Here is a 10445-nt window from a genome sequence, read left to right as displayed (position 1 = left end):
AACACCCCCAGATCCCCCCAAATCTCCCTTCCAACCCCCTCAAAGAGGGATCACCTGGCACCCTGGGACAGGAACACAGTGGGCTGTACTGGGAGGGCACTGGGGGGGGGGCTCAGGTGTCCCACGACAAGGTGGCCCAGCTCCAGGAGAGATCTGGGGAGCAGTGAGGAGGTACTGGTCTGTCCTGGTCTGTACTGGTCTGTCCTGGTCTGTACTGGTCTACACTGGTTTGTACCCCCAATCTCCAAAGCCCCTCCCCACCTCTCCCATGACCCTCCCAAACCCCAAAGCCCGCCAGGGCCCCCCATGTCCCTGACTTGGTCCTGCTGCCCCTTGAGCATCTGCAGCTGCTGCAGAACCAGGCATTTCATCAGCAAATGTGCAGCTGACACCAAGCTGGGGGTGTGTTGATGTGCTGGAAGGCAGGAGAGCTCTGGAGCACAAGTGGTGTGAGCAGAGGCTGAGGGAGCTGGGGGTGTTGAGGCTGGAGAAGAGGAGGCTCAGGGGAGACCTCCTGACTGTCTGCAAGTCCCTGCCAGGAGGTTGGAGCCAGGTGGGGGTGGGGCTGTTCTGCCAGGAAGCAGCAGTAGGACAAGAGGGCTGGGTCTTGAGCTGTGCCAGAGGAGGCTTAGGTTGGATATTGGGAAGCAATTTTTTGCAGAGAGAGTCATCAGGCCTTGGAATGGTCTGGTCAGGGAGGGGGTGGAGTCAGCGTCCCTGGAGGTGTTGAAGGTGAGAGTGGATGTGGCCTCAGTGCCATGGTCTGGGAAGCACGGCGGGGTTGGATCCAGGGTTGGACTTGATGATCTCGGAGGTCTTTTCCAATGTGGCTGATTCTGTGATTCTGTGATTGCCATTCCTATGGCAGCACATGCTTGAGGCTCTATCCCCAGGGTGATAGAGATGTCTGTCCATATCTATCTCCAAGGTTAGTCTGTAAATGTGTGGTGTTAGAAAAGCAGGCTGAGTTCTGGGATGGTTGTAGAAGGAGAAGGAAGCCCAGAGGGCAGTGCAAGCAGGCAGCCCTGAGCTTGCACCTGATGTCCCCTCCCTGCAGGTTCCTGTCCTTGAGCCCAGGCCCTGAGGTGAGGCTGAGAAGTGGCGCGGAGGTGAGCCCAGAGCTGTCCCTGAGGTGAGGCTGAGAATAAGTGCAAGGCAGAGGTGCTGCTGAGGAAGGAGAGCCCCGTGGTGCATAGGAGGCAAAGCTGTCAGTCCCCATCCCCGAGCAGGTGCTGTGTCCATCCCCTGTGTGCCAGGTGAGCTGGGGCTTTGCTGCAGAGCTGCGGGCGCTGATTTGAGCGTCTCCAAGTGCTGAGATGGTGGGCACCCAGGAACACAAACTGTGCCTGGCCACGGAGCCTGCAAGGAGGAGCAGAGACAGCCCTGGCAGTGTGGGGGGCCAGGTTGTCCCTGTGCCTTCCCCTGCAGGCCCTGTCTGTCCCTGCTGGGCCCCTGTCCATCCCCATCAGGTCCCTGCCCGTCCCCCCGGGCTGAGCTCCCCCCAGGAAGTGCCGTGGAGCTGAAGCTGCTGCCATCCCCCCCTGCAGCCGCTGCCCCAGCCAAGGGAGCAGCAAAGGCAGGGCCAGGAGCAGAGGCAGCAGCAGGGGAGCCCTGGGGGGGCCGGGAAGGTCTTGTGTGGGTCAGGAAAGAGGCACTGGGCACGAGGCCGGGGCTGTGCTGAGCAGGCCCAGCCCTCACATCCCCCCAGCCAACGCCGGCTGCCCGGGGGGCTTGGGAGGGACCCCCAGCCCGTGTGCCCCACACTGAGCTGGCAGAGAGAGAGCCAAGGGACAGGGCCACGGGCAGGGCCACGGGTGAGGCCTATGGGACACTCCACCCGAAATCTTTCGGGGAGTCCTTTTGTGTCTGTTCTTGGTTGTTGATTTCTGCTGGGGACCTGAGGGCCCCTCTGCAATCCCATCCATGGGGCACAATTTCCTCTCCAGAGCTTGACTCACTGCAGACTTTGCAGGGAAATCTGTGCTGGCAGCCTGAGTATGTCCTGACCCCCTGTGCTCCCCCCGGATCTTTGGGACAAGTTCCCTCTTCCTGGGCATCCACAGGATGAGGGGGGAGGCACTTGTTTTCCTGCTGCTCCTGTTCCTGCTCCCCCCTTCCTGCTGCTGTCGGATCAGCGGAGCAGCCACAATGAGAAATGGGTGAGAGAAGTGACCCAGGTCACTTCCACCACTGAAACGGTGGAAGCAGAGAAAGGAAAGCCTGGATAGTGGGGGCCTCTGGGATCCCCAGGACAACAGAGTGGAGAACCTGGAGAGGGGGAATATCTGGGAACGCGGTTCCCTGAAGGCGAGAATCAGAGGAGAAGGGACCCTTGGGACCCCCAACACTCCCAGCATCCCAGACAGGGGAGACCCTCCGAACCCCAGAGGGGAGACATGAAAGAGGAGGAACTTCTGGGAGAAATTTCTTGGGATAATCTTCATATTTTGGAGTATTTTTAGCTGAATTTCAACTTTTTGCAGTTTGGGGAATTAAGGGTCTTCTTGCTATTTCTGAGGGGTTTTTGCGTGAATCTGAGTGTTTTGGGTTTTTCTTGGTCTGAATCTTAGTGTTTTGGAGGTTTTTATGGTCACAGGATGCCCGGTGAGTTCTAGAGATGGACTTGGGCAGGAGGAACCCCCAAGCCAACGCGCTCAGCCCTTGTTTTCCCCCCCCATCAGGATTTGTCCTTCCCAAGGCTTGGGCGGATGGAGGAGGAGGCTGCGAGGAAGAGGAAGATGCCTTGGTCCCCCCAGGCAGGTGAGGAGGAAGTCAGTGTCCCTTTGGGCGGGTGTTGTGCTGGCTCTGTCAGCCGAGCATGGCCCCGGCTGCAGGACAACCCCGCTGGCGCCGCCGTCCTGCCGGGGCCGGAGTTGGGGGGATGTCCTTGGCCTTCCCTGTGGGCCGGAGGCAAATCCCCTGCCTGTCCTTCTTGCTTCCTGCCCCAGGCCCCGAGGTGAGGACGGAGAGCCCGGAGGACAAATCCCCCCGTGAGACCCTGGTGGGAGAGGCCGTTTTGAAGGGCTCCCCGGCGCAGGAAGGCAGCGGGGAGGAAAAGGGCCGGAGATCCCCCCGCAGGAGGGGCTCCAAAGCCATCCCAGGGTGCTCTGAGGAGGAAAGAGCCAGCCTGTGCTCAGAAGGCGGCCGGAGCTTGAGCTGGAGCTCTGACCTGGTGGTCCCTGAGCAGCCTCCCAGCAGGGAGAAACCCTTCAAATGCTTGGAATGTGGGAAGAGCTTCAGGAAGAGCTCCCACCTCCTCAGCCACCAGCACATCCACTCTGGGGAACGTCCCTACACCTGTGGGGAATGTGGGAAGAGCTTCAATGCTAGCCCCACCCTGATCCGACACCAGGTGATCCACACTGGGGCACGGCCCTACAAGTGTGGGGAATGTGGGAAGAGCTTCAGCCGGAGCTCCCACCTCCGCGCCCACCAGCACATGCACACTGGGGAACGTCCCTACAAGTGCTTGGAATGTGGGAAGAGGTTTAAGACCAGTACACATCTCCTCATGCATGAGCAGACACACACGGATGAGAGGCCCTTCCGCTGCACCGACTGTGGGAAGGGCTTCAAGCGGAACTCCACCCTCGTCATCCACCGACGCCTCCACACTGGGGAGAGGCCCTACAAGTGTGGGGAGTGTGGGAAGAGCTTCACCAGCAGCTCTGAATTGACCAAACACGAACGGACTCACTGGTAAGGGAAGCCTGTGCTGACCCTCGACGTGATACTGCGTTACTGACCATCGGGTGACGGATGGTGGTGACGGAGCTTGGCGTAGCTGAGAGCAGTGAGGAAACTGCCTGGGCCCAGACCTGAGAACTACTGACACCTGGAAATGGTGAGCTGCCAAGAACAAAGTCTATGATAATGGGAATCAGATGTCTAAAGAGGAAAAGTTGTTGCTGTCCACTTGGAAGCACTTCCTAAAGCATAAAAGTGTATCTGTTGATGATTATGATTAGCAATGTTTGCTGCTATGGTGTCGAAAGCAAGGTTTTGAAGCTAACACATCAGTTGCATTTAGAGTAAAGACTTGGGAGAAAGTGGGGATAAACTGTGGAAAGAGTTTTATAAGGGTTCTAAGAGTACTAAGGAAGTAGAAGGTTTACCTGCCACCTGGCATGTATTGGTTGAGACTTTAAAAGACTGGCTTAATGAACAAGTTTCAGAAGGTATTCAGTTGCCTGAAACAGAGCCTCTGTCAGATACAGAAGGACTCGAAGGGGAGGAGGGAACTTCAGTTGCTGCAGCATCACTGCCTGCTACCTCCCCCTCTGATAATGAACTGCTTCCTTTAGCAGTTAAAAAGAAACAGTGTGGCATTCGGATACACATACAAAAAAATCTACCAAGAGTCCGGCTCTAAAAACCCCGAAAGGTTTGAAAGTTCACTATCCTGCACCCCACAAGCCAGTTAAAACTCTTTGTAAATACAAATCCCCTACTGCTATAGTCCCTTACCGGTGTAAGACACCTATGGAACTTGTGGAGGAATTTAAAGCTAAGCAAAGGCAAGCGTCCGCTGTTCCTCTGCCAGAGGAGGAGGAGGAGGACGAGGACACTGATGAAAACAATGAGGATGCCCCCCCAGCAGATGATGCAGACAGGGAGGAAGCTGAAAATGCCTCCGTCCTGTACATAAGGGGTCCCAGAGCCGAAAGACACGAACGCTCTCTGATCCATGGACTTTGCCGGCAGTCGCCACTGTCACAGTCATGCCACGTCATCCTAGGAGATGGTGCGTGTACAAGCTGCAAAAAGGGGGGAATGGGAGTTGTTAGACAAGATCGGGCACCCCTCACAAGCTATGAAGGACGTTGCATTTGTTCCAGGAATAGAGCCAGGAGTAGAAGCTTATCCTGTTTTTAAGGCAACTTCTAACTCTGGCAAGCAAGATGAACATTATGTATTTGCTTGGAAAGCTGTTCAGGATTTGCAAATGTATGTGGCAAAATATGGTGTGAATTCTTCTGAAGTTATACGTGTGATTCGTGCAATTAATGCTGATTTGCTCGCTCCTTATGATATTGACCATCTAGCTCAAGTTTTATTTGAACCTGTACAATACGAAGTGTTTAGTTCTAACTGGCAAAAACAGGCTGAAAGAACAACTATGGAGAATATGAGACTTCCTCCAGGGGACCCCAGACTGGGTGTAGGAGTGGAAGCCTTATTGGGGAAAATTGTTTTTGTAGCACCAATTTACAGGCCCAGTGGGATCCTATTGTGTTACAACAACGTCAGCAGGTGGGAATGTTAGCTCTGACTAAAACTATGGAGCTTGCTTCCCCTCGTCCTAGATATACAACAGTGAAACAGGAACCAAGGGAACCTTATTTAAAGTTTGTTGAACGTATTGCAGTTTCATTAGAGAAGCAGGTGGATGATGAAGTCCTGCGTCAGGCTCTCCTAAAGCAGTTAGCAAAAGATAATGCAAACGAAAATTGTCAGAAAATTATGGATGCGTTGCCAGGAGACCCGTCTGTGGCTGATATGTTCCAAAGTGGGTACTGTGGATCACCAAATGACTGCCCTTGCTGCAATTTTGCGTCCTACCCCGCGATGCTGTAACTGTAATAGAGAAGGACACCTTAAAGCTGACTGCCCTGATTAAAGCAACAGGGAAAAGCCAAAGGTCTACCTAATCCTCCTGGTATTCATTGTAACCGCTGTGGGAAGCTAGGACACTGCTAAACGTGGCTCTAAGTTTCATGCCAATGGGCAGCCTCTCCAGGGACACGGGAATGCCAGCGCGAGGAGGAGGCGCGCTCAGACACGAGTACCTTCACTGCCACAGTACAACCCGTATGCACCCCCCCGATGCTCCCCCCTGCTACCAGCTCACAGGGAAAACCAGCGGAGCAGCCAGTATGGATGTGTCCACCTCTGCAACAGTAACAATTTCTTCTACAGATATTGTCAAGGTTCCCTTAAGGGACCTATCGGACTGGACTGAGTGCTTTGTTAATCGGGTGCTCAAGTAGCACAATTTCTGGGATAATTGTACATGTTGGGGTAATTGATGCAAACTATACAGGACAAATCTGTGCCATGGTCTCTACCCCCTACCCTCCTGTTACTATTCCAAAAGGAACTCGAATTGCTCAACTTGTGCCTTTTGTGAGTTGTGTTCCCAGGACAGAGAACCAGGAGAGACATGCTAGAGGATTTGGATCAACAGGACCTCCACAAGTATATTGGTCACAGACTATTTCACACAAACGTCCACAGATGACTTGTGAACTGCATAATGGGAAAGCTTCACCTTCTGCTGTTAAGGTGACTGGATTACTCGATACCGGTGCTGATATAAGCATCATCTCCATGTATAATTGGCCAAGCTCTTGGCCTCTGGTGTCCTCTGATTCAGGTGTTGTGGGGCTGGGGGGAACTACACAGTGTTACATTGCAGCTCATTTCATCCTGATTTGTAATGGATGATATTCTGTTCTCGGCAAAAAGAAACATTGTCTGCAGTTGCAAATGCAGCTAAAGAATCGCTTCAGTCTTTTGACCTTGTCATTGCAGCAGAGAAAATACAAACTGCAGACCCTTGGAAATATCTGGGCCTCCTTGTCACTAAAAGAGCAGTAAGGCCTCAGCCTATTCAGTTACAATTGCCTATCAATACCCTAACTGATGTTCAAAAATAAGCAGGTTCGTTAAATTGGTTATGCCCTTATTTGGGGTTTACAAATTCACAACTGCAACCTCTTTTGGCACTGCTCAAACATTCCACAGATCCATTGGAACCACGATCCTTAACTCAGGAAGCAGTTCAGATCATTCGGCAGGTAGAAACATTGTTAACAGAACGATTTGTTTCTCACATTGATTTGTCTCAAATTGTTCAGCTTTTTGTTCTCATAGATCAGAACTTCCCCTGTGGGATCCTTGTTCAGTGGAACGAGGCCTGGGACGATCCTCTACACATTCTTGAGTGGTTGTTTTTACCCTCAAGATCTCAGAAAACAGCACCTGGCCTGTTTGAACTTCTTGCTGAGATTATCATGAAAGCATGAAAATGGTGCATTGAATTAATTGGCAGAGATCCTAGTTGTATTGTTTTACCTGTACAATCCTGGTATTTTGAGTGGTGTTTGAATCACAAATATGAATTGCAAGCTGCTATGGCAGATTTTCAGGCACAAATTGCTTATCATTTACCTTCACACCCTTTACTGAAATTTTTTAGTGAAGTACCTGTTGGACAAAAGCTGCTGTCATCTACGGAACCAGTGGAAGGACTCACTCTTTTTACAGATGGTTCGGGGAAAACAGGAAAAGCTGCTGTGGTCTGGTGTACACCCACAGGATGGCAACATGAACTTGTTCAACAATCCGGGTCTCCACAAGTTGTGGAACTCCGTGCTGCTACTTTGGCATTTCAACTTTTTCCTCAGCCTTTTAATCTTGTTACAGATTCGGCTTGTGTGGCAGGACTTGTACAGCGTTCAGATCAAGTAGTTCTTTCTGATTGTGATGGTCGTCTCCTCTTTCAGGTTTTGTTAATATTGTGACGAACTCTACAGTCTCGTACTGCTCCTTACTTTGTTTTTCATATTCCCAGTCACACTTCACTGCCTGGATTTTTTACTGAGGGTAGTGCTCGAGCAGACTCTCTCGTAGCACCTGCACAGATCGGGCCTGTTCCAGACAAGCGACAACAGGCTCTCCTCTCACATCAGTTTTTTCACCAAGGCAGTACTGCTCTCAAGCGACAGTTTGGCGTTACACAATCCCTTGCTCGTTCTATTGTGGCTGCCTGTCCTGATTGCCAGGGTCAGAATGTCCCTGTCTATTATGGAGCCAATCCTAGAGGATTGCAAGCTTTACAGGTATGGCAAAGTGATGTTACTCATGTCCCAGAATTTGGACGTCTCAAATTTGTGCATGTTTCTATTGGTACATATTCTCATGCTGTTTGTGCTACTGCTCATGCAGGTGAGCCTGCTCTTGATGTGATTCGTCATTTTCAACGAGCTTTTGCTACCCTTGGTGTCCCATTGCAGCTGAAGACTGACAATGGCCCTGCCTATAGCTCTCAGAAATTTCAAACCTTTTTGAATGACTGGGGAGTGTCTCATGTTACTGGCATCCCTCACTCTCCTACGGGGCAAGCTATTGTAGAACACATGCATGGCTCTCTGAAGCGTCCGCTTCAGAAACAGAAAGGGGGAATGCATGGTGAGCCCCCTCAAGCCCGTTTAGACAAAGCTGTTGATGTTTTAAATTTTTTGAGTTTTCCCCTGGATTCTCATTTCCCTGCTCTCTTTTTGCATTTTCCTCATTAGTGTCATGTCAACCCGTGACCGCTCCTGCTCCCGTTCAGGTACAGGTGTCTGGACAGTGGTCTGGCCCTCATCAACTGATAACCTGGGGAAAGGGTTACGCTGTGTCTCTGCAGATGATGGACCATGGTGGGTTCCTGCTCGGTGTGTGTGTCCTTTTTTGCCTGGGGGGAACCGGCAGTGATGACTCCTACGCGGAACAGCTCGAACGACTCAGCCCGTGGAACAGCCACAACGTCTGGGTGACCGTGATGAAAGCACTGAACCAGACTACCTTCTGTGCCTCCCTGGTGAAACCAGAGCTACCTTTTCACACATGCCTTGTTGGGGCACCTGTAAATAACTCTGATGCAGTGAAACTTGTTTCTAATGTTACACAATTACCTGAGGTAGCAACAAAGGCTTGTAATGCTTCTGCGCAGAGCTGCATCGCAAATGTAAACGACTGGCATTTCGGGTTGGTTACTGTCCTTACTCAAAACGGGGGTTGGTTAGTTTTGATAATAGTCGTGGTTGTGCAGGTAATGTTACCATGTATTGTGTCGTGTTTGCAAAGGGCCCTGCAAAAGATGACACAGGGAATATTTCTTGCACAATTACAGAAAGGGGGAATTGATGGGGTTAATAGCGGGTCTATTGGCTCCCAGGATGGAGATATTGACTGGGAAAAGTTTCGGGTGTATCCTTGATGATAAGGAAGTCAGTACGCAGCCCTAATGGAGAAAACAAAGGGAAACTGTAAAGTTGGTAGGCCTAGGATGTGGGAACTGCAATAAGGCCTTGAGCTTTGCCAAATGTATCGCCCATAGATCCTAGCCAATGAAAACGCTGTTGCTTGCTTACCCAAAATACGGATACTGCTTGCTGCTAGCAAGGGGTATAAAAAAGCAGATGAGAAAATAAAAGGAAGACATCTTTCCTGCACATAACTGACTCCTTGTATCTTTATCGGCCGTCACGAATCTACACTGACACCCCATCTTCAACTGGCAAGGTCATCCTGGGAGGCTCTGCGATTGACCCATTTGATGAAACTCTCACGCAGAGATGTTGGAACTTTATTTGAATTGATTTTTACCTTTTGGGTTTAAAAGGTCTGCAAAAACATGGTAATTCATGTCCTAGCAACAGAAATTCTTTTAAGAGGGAGTTTGGCACCCAAAGAATCACAGAATGGTTTGTCTTGGAAGGGACATAAAAGCTCATGTGGTCCAAGTCCCTGGACATGGAGAGTGACATCTTCACTAATTGAGGCTGCTCAAAGTTCCTGACCTTGGACAAATCCAGGGATGGGACATACTCTTCTCTTTCAGTTGTTGCCAGCCCCATTGGTAAGTGTTTCTTCATTTTATCCAGTATAAAGCTCCCCTATTTCAGTTCAAAGCCATTGCCCCATGTTCTGCCACTACAGGCCTTGGTAAAATGTATCCCTGTGAGTATCTTAGACCATGTTTTCATCTGCAGACACCTCGGAGAGTGCTCAGAGATTTCCCAGGGTTTGGAGGTCTCAAACATGACCACTCTATGGGGGCAAAGGAGTCATAGGTTCAGTGGTGTGCAGGCAGAGGACAGCAGAGAACCCTGGGAGTGCTCGAAGAGTTGCTTCAGAAAGGGTGAATGCTTTTGTTGTAGCAGAAAACAGCATGAGAAGGAAAGAATTAATGCCAAGTGCAGCTGGAGAGGTCCAGGCTGGCACGAGGAGAAAAGAATTTCCCTCCAAGGGCAGTGCTGTGGTGCAACACATCACCCAGAAGGAGTCGGGATGAGCCCAAGACTTTGTGTGCCCAGGAAGAGCCAGGGAGGACGCAGAGATGTCAGTGCAGGAAGGTGCCAGCCAGGTGGGGCAGCCGGGGGGATGACGACAGCCTGCAGGGAAAGGGGCAGGGCATGGACACCGTAGGACAGCCTGGGCTGGAGAGGAGACAGGGAGGGGGAGAAGCTGAAAGGCCCTGACACAGCCACCTTCTGCAGGCCTTTGGCCATGGCTGCTGTCTGTGCCCCTGATGCCAGGAGGAGGGGAGTGCCCCTTGCAGCCCTGGGGCCTCATGGCCTCCTTGTCCCTGCTCAGCAGCCTGGCAGGTGCCACCCCATGGTCCTGCCCTTGGCACTGCACATCCCACATCCCAGTGCCCCAGGAAGTGCCCTGAG

At 51.6% G+C, this 10445-nt stretch overlaps 1 long non-coding RNA gene across 1 annotated transcript; it reads left to right on the top strand.

Moving 5' to 3' along the window:
* Positions 1 to 3219: 3219 nt before the first annotated feature.
* LOC120324749 lies at positions 3220 to 9221 on the top strand. The gene is made up of 2 exons (XR_005566279.1): positions 3220 to 7844; positions 8301 to 9221. It is a non-coding gene; the product is annotated as an uncharacterized LOC120324749 (long non-coding RNA).
* Positions 9222 to 10445: the final 1224 nt, after the last annotated feature.

Source organism: Pipra filicauda, unplaced genomic scaffold (genome assembly GCF_003945595.2).
Source record: "Pipra filicauda isolate LSUMZ 115617 unplaced genomic scaffold, ASM394559v2 scaffold687_size377397_pilon, whole genome shotgun sequence".
NCBI classification, from domain to species: domain Eukaryota; kingdom Metazoa; phylum Chordata; class Aves; order Passeriformes; family Pipridae; genus Pipra; species Pipra filicauda.
Note: the sequence above shows the minus strand (reverse complement) of the source record. Positions and strands in the feature narration are given on the sequence as shown.